The sequence below is a fragment of the Corylus avellana genome, chromosome 5 (genome assembly GCF_965113065.1).
Source record: "Corylus avellana chromosome 5, dhCorAvel1.hap1.2, whole genome shotgun sequence".
Classification (NCBI taxonomy): domain Eukaryota; kingdom Viridiplantae; phylum Streptophyta; class Magnoliopsida; order Fagales; family Betulaceae; genus Corylus; species Corylus avellana.
Window position 1 is genome coordinate 19,851,120 of NC_142494.1, and position 11,115 is coordinate 19,862,234.

General features: G+C 36.6%; 1 pseudogene; it reads right to left on the bottom strand.

Annotated features, from left to right (window-relative positions):
- Nucleotides 1–4,996: 4,996 nt before the first annotated feature.
- LOC148585895 (small nucleolar RNA Z247) lies at nt 4,997–5,141 on the bottom strand (annotated as a pseudogene).
- Nucleotides 5,142–11,115: the final 5,974 nt, after the last annotated feature.

Genomic DNA, 11,115 nt, shown 5'->3' on the forward strand with positions numbered 1-11,115 from the left:
TTGTCAACCAAGATTTGTTGAAGTTGAACAATAATAGATTTTCATTTGTGGAGAAATTCATAGATTGTTTGAAAAATGTCTTTTTGAATTTTTTTAGTGTTCGGTGGACTGAAAATTTTAGTTAAATTGAAAATGTTTTCAGCTTTTTACCAAAAAGGCATCTTTAGTTTTAGAAAATAGTTTCGATTTTTTAAACTTTGTAAATCATTTTTCGAATTAATTTGAGTTTTTCTTACTCAAACCATCGACTTCCATCAGATCACCAAACAAACCACGTCCATCAGACCTCTTACGAGAGTTGCCAAAAGTCACCAACCATTTTCAGTGGTCGCACATTTTTCCCATAAAAGCTAAACGCTAGAAAAGAAAAATCATTCTTTTGGTTGAAAAGCATTTTGCATAGTCTTAGGTTCATAAATATAAACCCTAAACCTACCCTATAAAATAGCCAAAAAGAGTTGGACTTTATTGTTAGTCTTAGATTCATACATATAAACCCTACACCTACCCCAGAAAAGAGCCAAAAAGAGTTTGGACTTTATTGTTGAATATTTTTGAATTTTTCTGTGTTTTCTTCTCGAGAAAGAAAGCCTTTTCATTGTTTAATCTCTGAATATTTAATTAAGAAAAAGATAACCTTAATAGCCCAAGGTTTATGGATTGAAATAATAATTAACTTCCTCTGCTCAAAATCGGATAAAATGATACAATAAACATCTTATTATATATATATATATATATATATATATATATATATATATATAATTGCTTTGGTCAATGTACTTGTAACGTACGTGTTAACCACTCTTTATTTTTCTCTAAGATCTGGCATGCATCCAACAAATCACGTAGCAGGGAAGAGCATGGCACATTAACCAACCAATTAACTACTACTTTTCTCATTACCCATCTAGGAAAGGATATGGGGATGGGGCCAATAGGAAATGGTAGATCGAGCTTTGTAATTATGTTCTTATATAGATATATGGAAAGCTTAATTCAAAAAACAAATTAAGGAACAAAATCCCAGAAAGCTACGAATTTAAAGCACATTTATTCAAGTCATTAAAAGAAGATTCCGGTAAAAAATGGAGTAATTAAGAGAGGTTGTGCTAATTCCTCGAGTTGTTCACTCGGCGATTTGGGTTAATGTGCAGATTATTTATTTTGTTAGGGTATGTAGAGGATCACATCAGTTTGCAGACGTACACCACATTCTTTCCCCCATTTTTTATTAAGTAAACAGGACCTAGAGGATTAATCATTCTACATCATGAATTCGGTCTAATGAGCCACATCTTCTTCTCTTTTTTTTCTTTTTTTTTTCATGATAAAAAATGTCACTTATTATAATCTGCCACCTGTGTTATTTGATAGCTTTTGAGCTCTTGTAGAGCCACTTTATTTAAGCATACCCCATCATCCACCTAAAGCGAAAGAAAAAACCAATTGTATGAAGGCATGTAGCTGCCCAAAAAAACGAAAGAAAAAACGTGTGCGAAGGCTAACAACCTATAATGGATTTACTGAATGATCGAGTGTCTCATTGTATGTATATATAGAGGATTTACAAAAGAGCAAAAGACAAGATGTTACAAAAGAGCAAAAGACAAAGAAGTGAAAGGTTGCAGTAAATACAAAATGAAAGGTTGTAGTAACTGAAACATTACAGAAAAGCAAAAGACAATTAATTAATATCATCTTGAACAGCTGGTGTATAACTCATATTAGCTCAACGGTATGATGGAATTGAGATGGATATCGCAATAATGTTGTCCTTAAAATTGAAACGCTCCTTATCTTCATATGTCACAATACGCCCTTGCAATCTCACATTGGAGGGCACATGTTGAGATTGGTTTTGAGAAAACTAAACCGATAAGAGACCAAAGGTTTTGTTACCACATCAGCAAGTTGATCTTTGCTAGATAAAAATTTGACCAATTAGAGTTTTGAAATCAATACGATCACGAACAAAGTCATAATCAATTTCGATATGCTTAGTATGTGCATGGTAGGCAGGATTAGATGAGAGATATGTAGCCCCAATGTTATCACAAAATAAAATCGGTGTAGATGAGAGAAACACCCCTAGTTCCTTAAGCAAAGCTTGAATCCATAACAATTTAGCAACGGTATTGGCAACAACCTTGTATTCAGTTTTAGTGGAAGATCTAGAGACTATTGGTTGCTTCTTAGAACTGCATGATAAAATATTCGAACCCAGAAAAACACAATAGCCAGAGGTGGACTTGCGATCATCAAGACACCTTGCCCAATCAGCAACATAGTAGGCAAATAATTGGGTGGAGGAGCACTTCTTTATCAATAAGCCGTGATCAATAGTGGATTTCAAATATCGCAAAATTCACTTAACAATAGACCAATGAAAATCACTTGGATCATGCATAAATTGAGACACCTTACTCACAGCAAAAGCAATATCTGGGCAGGTGAGAGAAAGGTATTGCAGTGAATCCACAATGCTACAGTAGAGAGTGATATTAGAGAATTTAGTGCCATAAAATTTGATAAGAGAAGAATTTGCTGCCATGGGCGAGGAGATAGGCTTGGCATTGGTCATATTGGTTCGAGCTAATATATCTGAGATATAGCGATGCTGGGACAAGTGAAGACCTATTGGAACTTGAGTCACATATATGCCAAGAAAAAAAATTAAGCTCACCCAAGTCCTTTATCGGAAAAGACAAAGACAATATCTGAATGAGACTTGAGATAGCAGCCAAATTGGACCTAGTAAAAATGATATCATCCATGTAAACTAAAGCCAAAATAGTAATAGATATAGTCTTGAAAATGAAGAGAGAACTATCTGACTGGGAACCAGTGAAACCCAACTCCAAGAGGCAAGAACTTAAGTTGTGATATCAAGTTTTGGGAACACGAGTCCACGTCCCGGTTTTAATAAGGGCATTAAATTCCTCATCCATTGCATTTCGCCACTTAACATCTTCAGTAGCTTGAGTATAAGAGGTGGGTTCAATTTCATCACAAATCAGAGAGGTAGCATAGGCATGGGGTAAAGAATACCTAGCAGAGCCATCAATATACCTTTTAGGCTTATGAATATTATTTTGGGCTCGTGAGACCATCTGATGACTACGAGCTGGCGAAAGAGGGGATGGAGACTGAGTTAAGGAGGAAGTGGACACCGAGGACTGAGAAGGAGAATTATGGACATGGACATAAGGAGAGTCTGATTGGACCGTAACAGAAGCTATTGGAGGAGAAGATGGGACATGTGTCGAAGCGGGGCTAGATGAAGGTTGAGAGGGCATAATGGGAAGGGTAGTAGGAAGACGCAAGTTGGAGGGTAAAGTAGTAGATGTGGGACATGATGGAGACACTGACACTGAATGAGACTAAAATGGAAATTTGTTTTCATTAAAGACAACATAGTGTGCAATAGACAATCGACTTGTAGGGATGTGAAAACACTTATAACCAACATGAGGTTTGCTATATCCCAAAAAAACAAAAGAGAGAGACCTAAATGAGATTTTGTGAGAGTTATAACTTATAAGGCCAGAGATACGTCCAACACTCACACCCAAACACTTTAAGAAGCTTGAAATCTAGAGATTTATCAAACAATAATTCATAGAGAGATTTGACTCGGTTGACAGAGGAGGGTAATCTATTGATTAAGTAACATGTTGTATCAAAAGCATCATCCCAATATTTGAGAGGGACATGAGAATGGGCAAGAAGAGCAAGACCCGTATCAACAATATGGCGAAGCTTGCATTCCACACTCTTATTTTGATGGTCAGTATGAGGGCATGTTTGATGATACGAGATGCCATTGGAAATAAGAAACTTTTGAACAGAAATAAAATCCCCTCCCCCATCCTATTGCACAGATTTAATTGAACGAGAAAAGAATTTTTAACCAATTGTTTAAACCGAATAAATGTGACAAGAACATCGAATTTGCAATTAAGTGGAAAAATCCAAGAATAACGAGAGAAATCATCCACAATACATAAGAAGTAGCATTTATTATTGGTAGAAAAATAAAGGTGCAGTACCCCATACATCAAGAAACAAAAGGTCCAGAAGACCCATTGAAACAGAAGGACTAACAGGAAAATGAAATTTGTGCAACTTGCCTAGTTGACATGATGAACAAACCACATTTGATTTATTAGATGTGATAGGAAGCTGATAAGAGGAGAGCATACGACAAACAATAGGCATGGTAGGATGACCCAAACGAGAGTGCCATTGATCAAAAGAGACCCGTTCACCAACAAGAGCGGAGGGAGAACTTGAATGAGACAACCGAGAGGGCAAGGGGTAAAGACCATCCCTACTTGGTCCTTGGAGCAACAACCTCCTCGATTTGAGATCCTTAATAAGAAAACATGTAGGATGAAATTCAACAAAAACTTGATTATCACGAGTAAATTTATTAATTGAAATCAAGTTCTTTTGTATTTTAGGAACATGAAGTAAAGATTCAAGGAGAAATTCTAATGATGAGAAGGAATAGAACCAAAACCAGCATGAGAGATTTGCAAACCTTGCCCATTACCAACTCTTATTTGATCAGTGCCTATATACTCTTATGCACACATGTTAAGGTTTGAGAGATCATTTGTCAAATGATGACAGGAGTCCGTATCATGATACGAAGAGGAATTGGAGGCCATGTGAGGAGATGTGAAGTAGGCCGTAGGATTAGGAGAACCACCTTGATATGCATGATCAAACCAATGATAGAACTTTGTAGCAGTGTGTCCAACTTTATGGCAAACTTGACACACATGACGATTTCCAGAGTTATAGCTGGAAAAATGACCTTGAGACAATAAGTCACGCCCCCTTCCACGGCCCCTGCCACGACCATTATATTGGGAGTTGTTAGATGAGGGTGGCCGAGAAGTCTTGGTAAAGGAGGAGGAATTCCTCTGAGCAATATTTATACTAGAGGCCGACAAATCAGTAACAGTCGTGTTGTGCTCAATTCTTTGTTCATGGGTCAACAGGTGCCCATAAAGATCCTCGAGAGAAATAGGATCAACACGAATGGTAATAGGTGTTACCAAAGAATCATAATCAATGCTAAGAGTTAGACCAGTAAGGATATAGAAGATAAGCTTTGAGTCCTTAAGAGGCTATTCAATGGATGAAAAAGTATGAGTTAAGATCTGGGCCTTCTGAAAATAATCAGCTACTGAGAAGGTACCCTTCTTGAGAGTGGCAAGTTGGTACCTAGTCTACATAATACGAGCACTAGATTGAGAGGAAAACATTTTCTCCAAAGTGTACCAGACATCATGAGAGGTCTTGAGACCAACAACACGAGCAAGTGTGGCTTCAGATAAAGTGGAGAGGATAGAACTCAAAATGAGTTTGTCTTGTCGGTACCATACACTATATTTGGGATTGAGAACTTCAATACTGCAGCTGGAAGACATGGTGGGAGCTAAGATGAGTTTCGAAGGACAGGCAATAGAGCCATCAACGTATCCAAACAACTGTTGTCCTTCAAGATAAGAAGTCATAAGAAAGTGCTAAAGCATATAATTGTCACGGGACAATTTTAGAGTAATGTGATGGTTAAATAGGGTGGAAAATTGAGATTGCACAATATAATGGAAGACATGAGAACAAGTAAGACGTGAGTCTTTGGTAGCTTCGATACCATATAATGGCATAATATAATTAATAAAACCAGCTCAATGAATGAGTGAGTGACTCATTGTATATATAGAGGATTTACAAAAGAGCAAAAGACAAAGAAGTGAAAGGTTGCAGTAAATACAAAATGAAAGGTTGTAGTAACTGTAACATTTTTTTGAAAGGGAAAACATTTCATACTCATTTATTGATAAAAGGTCGCAAATAAGTGCTCTTACAAATAGAGCAAAAAGCTATGAAGCAAATCATAGCCGAAGCTAAAGTTATAGTCATCAACCAATTAGGCTAAACAAAGGCAACAACATCCACAAACCCATGACTATTCATCAGGTTTATGATCAAATCTGCACCAAACAGACATCATCCAATGCATAGGTATCGCTTATTCATTGGCCCTAAGAGCAAAGAATCCCCATGCCGAAACTCATCCTCCTCGACCCGACAGCTAAGATAACGTTTACATCCACAATCCAAATGTCTGGACCAAAAGCAAAACGGCCAAATCATAGAGGGAGGACAGAGCCTTTTTACAAACAAAAAAAAAAAACAAAGGAAAGAAAAAACGTACAGGGAAATAAAACAGGAAAGTAAATAACAAATACATGGAAAAACGGAAATACAACAATAGGAAGCCCACAATACAAGGAAAATAACAGGAGAAGCACACAAAGCGGATGACAGCAGCCAGAAGAAGGCCACTCGCGTGCTAGCCGGAAACCGACGCGGAGGGTGGCGTTAGAAGCTCATCGTGGGAGGACACGTGAAAAGACCCGGCAGCGGATGGTGGACGGCAAAGCAGGTGTGGAGGAGATCGGCAGAACACACAAAAAACTAGGGAGAGAGTTTGAGTGAATCCCCCACGAGCAGCACCCACAAAGTGTCCAAACAAGCAAAAACAACAAGAAACAAACACAAACACAACGAGAAGGAAACGGCAAATAACAGGCAAAAACAAGAAAGGAAAAAAGCCACAAAAGAAAGAACATAAAAAAACCACAGCTAGAGCGATGGGTCTGGTGCGAACGGTGGGATGGACACTAACGGGTTCGGAGAGCAGGAAGGCGGGGCACCCGTCGAGGTGGGTCAAACGGAGGAAGGGAGATTGAGCCAAGGCAAGCCTATCCAAAGCCAAGCCCGACCTAGACAAGACACGGTAGAGATAGATGGCAGTGGAAAAAGATGGCACGATGGAGAACGGCTATGCGGGCACAACGGCAAGGAGAAGGGCAAAATGCCAAAAAAGGATAAAAAGTAAAAGGGGCGGCACAAAAGGAGGAAAACCGCACAAGTTGAAGGGGGAGGGAGGAGGCAACGGAGCTAGGGGCATCAAGTAAATAGGCTAGCTCACCATGCGGAGGGGGCAAGGGGAGGAGGGAAGCATCCACCGGCCATCCCTCCTCCCCAAACCTAGGTTTAACTTACCTGTGCGGCGCTCTAGAGAAAGAGCTAGTAGTAATTGCAACGCTACAGAAAAGCAAAAGACAATAAATTAATATCATCTTGAAAAGCTGGTGTATAACTCATATTAGCTCAATGGTATGATGAAATTGAGATGGGTATTGCAATAGTGTTGTCCTTGGAATTGAAACGCGCCTTATCTTCATATGTTGCAATACAACCCATTGCCAAATTCAGCTTTCACCGACGTTGGATCAAACTCAAGTGTCTTCTCACATATGTTGACCACGAAATGTGTGGACGGGCTTGGTGCAATTATAAGTCTTAGGGAAAGTTGATGGTCAGCTAATCTCCATGTTAAGTTTAACTAATCTTCCTATTAGGTATTTTTCGGTCATGATTAGTGCTCCATATTGAGTCTAAGGGTGTGTTTGGACTTGCAATTTTGCAAGAATAATCTGCGTTTTTAAAAGATATTGCAGAACGTAAGGCGTTTAGCATTGTAATTTAAAAAACACTTAATCAGAACGTAGGCTACCTTTTTTTTTTTAAAAAAAAAAGGTAGATGTACAATATTTAAGACAACTTATTTTGATACTTTTTTTTTTTTTTTTGGAGAAAATTTCACGTTTCATTTCTAAAAAATCAATCATACAACTTTCGGAAGATACAATAGCGCTTGATCATACATTATTTTTGAACTTTGTAATTTAAGGCCTCATTTAGTTTGCGGAATATGTATTCCATTAGGAAATGAAATAATTATTATTCGGAATAGAGAAGAATATTATTTAATTTGATAACAATACACATGGTCTAACTGAAATTGAATCAAAATTACTAAAAAACCCACATATTATTATTATTATTATTATTATTATTAGGAAAATTGTATAATAAGTTCCTCAGTCAACTTTTCAAAATTTTTAAATCTATAATTTTTTTTTTCTCTTGAAAATTTACTCTCTGGGTTAATGGAAATAACAATAAAATTCCTACCGTTAAAATTTTTTAACAGCCGTTAGTCAAATTCAAAACGCATCGTTTCACCCAATTAAAATATTAATTTTTTATTAATTTAATTTTAAAATAAATCTAAAAATTAAAAAAATAAAATAAATAAGGGGTGGCCAAGGGTGTCCTTGCCACCCCTGGCCACCCCCAATGCGGCCACTCCCAGGGGGTTTGGGGTGGCTTGCGAGCCACCCCATGGGTGGTTTGGGGTGGCCCCCGCAGACCACCCCATAGGGGTTGGGGGGTGACCAGGGTTGGCCCCTTAATTTTTTATTTTTTTTTTAGATTTATTTTAAAATTAAATTAATAAAAAAAAATTAATATTTTAATGGGGTGAAACGGTGTGTTTTGAATTTGACTAATGGCTGTTAAAAAATTATGACGTCAGGAATTTATTGTCATTTCCATTGACCTAGGGAGAAAATTTTTGAAAAAACAAAAAAAACTTAGGGATTTAAAAATTTTGAAGGGTTGACTTAGGAACTTATTATACAATTTCCCTTACTATTATTATTTTTCAATTCATATTAAAAAAAAAAAAAAAAAAAAAAACTAAAAAATAGTGGGTGGCTGGGCATCCCAATGGGTGGTCAGCCACCCACAGAAGTGGACAGAGGTGGTTGAACCACCCTCATTTATTATTTTTCAATTCATATTAGGAAAAAAAAATAACCTAAAAAACTAAAAAATAGTGGGCGGCTAGGCATCCCAATGGGTAGTCGGCCACCCATAGAAGCGGACAGAGGTGGTCGAACCACCCTCGTTGCCATCGAGGGTGGTTGCAACCACCCTAGAGGAGCTCCGGGGGTGGCCGCGGCCACCCCTAGAGCAAATCTGGAGCGGCTGTAGCCACCTCGAGATGCCACGGGGGTGGTCGCACCACCCCTGGATGCCTCGGAGGTGGTCCCGCGAGGCGTCCGGTGGTGGTGTGACCACCCCTCGCCTCTTCTGTGGGTGGTTGACCACTTATTGGGGTGGTTCGGCCACCCACTTTAATTTCCATATTTTACCTTCTTCTTTTTTTTTTTCTTTTTTTTTAAGAAAAGTTTAAAATAAAATAAAAAAATATACATGAGTGTTTGTGAAAAATAACAGAACATGTGAGATGCATATGGATTTTAATATTATTTATTTCAACTTTGTCCTTGTTATTAAAAAACATGTGCATCTTACATGTTAAAGCGACACATGTCATTTTTATAGACTAAGTTGGAGGAAGTTCCTCCAACCTATTTTGGAGAAAAACTATGTCTTGTGAAAAATGTATTTCATTCCTTAAAGAGTATATATTCCTTTAATTTTTTAGAGGAATAGTTATTCTTATGTGTAAAGAATTAGTGATACCCATGAGAATAACTATTCTTAAGAATAAACCCTTACCAAACAAAAGAAAGTCTATTCCATAGGAATGACCATTCTATTCCAAGAGTCTATTTCGCAAGTCAAACGAGCCCTAAAAGTATTGTTCTTTGTATTTCAAAAGACAAAGCTTAAATGATATTAGATTGGTGCTTTGCCTTTTCATTTGGATGTATGGCACTCTTTTAAAGTAATTTAACTCCAATAAGGAAGCTTGAATGTCATTGGATTGGTGATTTTGTGCCTTTTGACTCTAATAAAAATTATGATCCGATGGATTTTGAGCTAAATTGAGAAATGTTTGATTGCTGTGATAAGGGAGATTATGAAATGAATATTTTTCATTTCATTTAAAATAGGGAGAATCATATAAAGTGATTCTGCTCTTATTTTAAACACTCATCTTTCCTCTCATTCTTACCTTACATGTAAAAAAGGAAATATATTGGTAAATATGTTAGCGCATAATGAACACTTTTTCACTCACTAACATTGGCATTTTTATGTCCCCAAGGGATAGTTTAATCAGATGGAAATCACGCTTTATGAAGCGGATGTCACTAAATCGAATCTCCCTCCCCTCTTGTGTGGATATGTAAAAAAATAACATTGTCATTTTTATGCTATTTGGTTTCCACCATTGCTTTTTAAGTCTACTTAGATGACTTCCTCATCACCTATGTCCTCCTCCACAATTAGTTTCTAACTTGTTTACAATTTGCTGACACATGCCAAAATGTGATTAAAGCCATGTCAATTATTAAAAAAATAAATAAAAATTAACACTCCCGAACCATATACTGACACATATTAACAAGTTGTCAAAGAATTATAAATCAGTCGTAAGTTTTGCATTTTCGAAACAACTTTAAAGATGAGAGACCAAGGTAGCATTACTTTGAGAAAGAGAGGTTAACTCAAATACTAGAAAGGAGAAGAAAATGAACTTGAGGTAAGATCCTCGAGTAATGTTAGAATTATAACTTTTGTGAAATTCAAATACCTTTTTTAGGCTGTGCTCCTCTTGCTATTTCCCCATTTCAATAAATAAAAAAATTAAAAAAAAAAAAAAACTTTACTTTAAACTTCTGAACTACCGTACGTTTTAAGAAGACCCCATCTTCCCAAAATTTAAAAACTCTCAATTTACACCTATGAACTTTCAATTTCAATCAATTTACCTCGTTCCGTTAGTTTTAGTCGTTAACTTCTAACGAAAATGCCTAAAAAGACCAAAATACCCTTCAATTTCTTTTTCTTTTTTTTTTTTAAAAAAAATTAATTTGAAATTAAGGGTAAATTTAAAATTTTATAAAAAAGTCAGAGGATATAAACATCATTTTATCACCTTTAAAGTTTTAAATCTGACGGAATGGGTAAATTGATTGAAATTGAAAGTTCATAAGTTAAATTGAGAGTTTTTGAAATTTAGGGGGGTCTTCTTAATACATGCGGTAGTTCAGAGATTTAAAATGAAGTTTTCCCTAAATAAAAAAAAATTTTAAAAATAGTTAAATACTAAATACCTTCTGGGGTTTCATTGCTTTATTTTTTTCCCCCCTACGGTTTGATTTTTATTACAGGAGGTCCCTGTGGTTTTGATAATAGACACTTCTGTCTGTTGACCGTTAGTTGACTTAACAGATATTCACGTGGACCAATCAAATGTTGGCACTT